The sequence below is a fragment of the Moschus berezovskii genome, chromosome 1 (assembly GCF_049115385.1).
Source record: "Moschus berezovskii isolate FMDL1 chromosome 1, NW_MosBer_1.0, whole genome shotgun sequence".
Classification (NCBI taxonomy): Eukaryota; Metazoa; Chordata; class Mammalia; order Artiodactyla; family Moschidae; genus Moschus; species Moschus berezovskii.
This window is the reverse complement of record NC_142460.1, coordinates 53,339,895-53,342,660: the sequence shown is the minus strand read 5'-3', so window position 1 is coordinate 53,342,660 and position 2,766 is coordinate 53,339,895. Positions and strand designations below refer to the sequence as shown.

The following is a 2,766-nucleotide window of genomic DNA, read 5'->3' as shown; positions in this document are numbered from 1 at the left end:
CATCTAGCTTGCTTCCATGTCCTGGCTATTATAAACAGTGCTGCAATGAACATTGGAGTACATGTGTCTCTTTCAATTCTGGTTTCCTTGGTGTGTATGCCCAGGAGTGTGATTGCTGGATCATATGGCAATTCTATTTCCAGTTTTTTGAGGAATCTCCACACTGTTCTCCATAGTGGCTGTACTAGTTTGCATTCCCACCAACAGTGTAAGAGGGTTCCCTTCTCTCCACACCCTCTCCAGCATTTATTGCATGTAGACTTTTGGATAGCAGCCATTCTGACTGGGGTGAAATGGTATCTCATTGTGGTTTTGATTTGCATTTCTCTGATTATGAGGGATGTTGAGCATTTTTTCATGTGTTTGTTAGCCATCTTTATGTCTTCTTTGGAGAAATGTCTGTTTAGTTCTTTGGCCCATTTTTTGATTGGGTTGATTATTTTTCTGGAATTGAGCTGCAGGAGCTGCTTGTATATTTTGGAGATTAATCCTTTATCCGTTGCTTCATTTGCTATTATTTTCTCCCATTCTGCAGGCTGTCTTTTCACCTTGCTTAGAGTTTCTTTTGCTGTGCAGAAGCTTTTGATTTTAATTAGGTCCCATTTGTTTATTTTTGCTTTTATTTCCAATATCAGAACTAGAACAAATAATCTCACAATTTGTATGGAAATACAAAAAACCTCGAATAACCAAAGCAATCTTGAAGAAGAAAAATGGAACTGGAGGAATTAACCTGTCAGACTTCAGGCTCTACTACAAAGCCACAGTCATCAAGACAGTATGGTACTGGCATAAACACAGAAATATAGATCAATGGAACAAAATAGAAAGCCTAGAGATAAACCCACGCACCTATGGACACCTTATCTTCGACAAAGGAGGCAAGAATATAAAATGGACAAAAGACAGTCTCTTTAACAAGTGGTGCTGGGAAAACTGGTCAGCCACTTGTAAAAGAATGAAATTAGAACACTTCCTAACACCATACACCAAAATAAACTCAAAATGGATTAGAGAGCTAAATGTAAGACCAGATACTATAAAACTCCTAGAGAACGTAGGCAAAACACTCTCTGACATAAATCACAGCAGGATCCTCCAAGACCCACCTCCCAGAATATTGTCACCAACTTTAAAATCACTATGGGAAACCCTCTTTGAGGAAGACGCGGTTGCCGCTGTAGCGGAGCTCCGCGCCGCCCGCTCCTTCTCCTGACTCACCGCTGTTCGCTCTCGCCGAGGAACGAGTTGGTCAGGAAGCCGCGCCGCAGCCATGGCCTTTAAATACACTGGCAAGACTCCCGTGGAGCCAGAGGTGGCCATTCACCGGATTAGGATCACCCTCACTAGCCGCAACGTGAAGTCTCTGGAGAAGGTGTGTGCTGACCTGATCAGAGGCGCGAAGGAAAAGAATCTCAAAGTGAAAGGACCAGTTCGGATGCCTACCAAGACTCTGAGAATAACTACAAGGAAAACTCCTTGTGGTGAAGGTTATAAGACTTGGAATCGATTCCAAATGAGGATCCACAAGCGACTCATTGACCTGCACAGCCCTTCTGAGATTGTCAAGCAGATCACTTCCATCAGTATTGAGCCAGGAGTTGAGGTGGAAGTCACCATTGCCAATGCCTAAATCAACCTTTTTAATAAATCATTAATCAGTTGTTAAAATAAATAAATAAATAAAATCACTATGGGAAACCATCCAGAATCTTATTTTGCTTTACATTCTTCTTCCACTGTTTTACAGGCAACAGGAAAGAAAAGGCTCTGAATGATGCAAGTGTGCCTCAGCCAGCCCTTGATATGCTTTCCTTGGGGCTGCAGGCTGCTATGCTATCTCGGTTCACTTTCTCTCACCGCTATACCTCTGTACTGACTGCTCCTGATGCCTTTCTGTTTATCTCATCTACAATCTTCTGTGCTCTTCAAATAGCTTTCTGAATTAAAATCGACTAATATGGTGTATATTTAAAATGTACAACATAATATTTGATACACATATATATTGCAAAATGATTGCCACATAAGGTTGGTTAACACCTCCACCTCCTCACATAATTACAATCAAATAACACATCTTTAAAAATCATTACTTGTTCCTTCAGACTAAGTATATACTTTTAGAAAAGACGACTTTTCCTTCATCACACTGATAGTGCCTTTTTTATTTATATATATAGTTACCTTTATTTATACTTGTGTGTTTGTGTTTACAATAACTTGGTGCCTTTTTGTGTGGGTGTTATTTTTTTATTAATATATGCCTATTCTGCTAATATATAATCTTCCAGAGCATAAGAATCCTTTCTATTTTCATTGACTGTTATATTCTCAACTTAATACAGTGCCTGGCTCTTACCATGAGTTCATTAAATAAACATGCGACCATGAGAAACAAAGAGTGAAGTGAGTTCATGTATAAACAACTTGAATGAATCTCAGGTAGATAGCATTCCAGACTCCTTTTTATTTACAGGTTTTTCTGGATAAAATCTTTCAATCACAATCCTACCCCAAAAGTCTTAATTCAAATAAAAAACTGAGCATTTCTGTTTCAGCATCTTTTTCCCTATATTCCACACATCTCAAAGAAAGTACAAGGTTTAGCAAGATTGATTTGGGTTTAAATGAGCTGGTAAGCTAGAGTAGGAAGTATACTGTCTGACTTTCATCTCTTTCTCTCTTTGAGTCTCAATCTCCCATCCTCCTTCCCTTCCTCCCTTCCTCCCCTCCTTATTTTTTTTTTTTTTTTTCCTACTAACA

General features: G+C 39.2%; 1 pseudogene; it reads left to right on the top strand.

The window, feature by feature from the left end:
• The first annotated feature begins 1,273 nt into the window (after window positions 1–1,273).
• On the top strand, window positions 1,274–1,645 carry LOC129550710 (small ribosomal subunit protein uS10 pseudogene; annotated as a pseudogene).
• The last annotated feature ends 1,121 nt before the right edge of the window (window positions 1,646–2,766 follow it).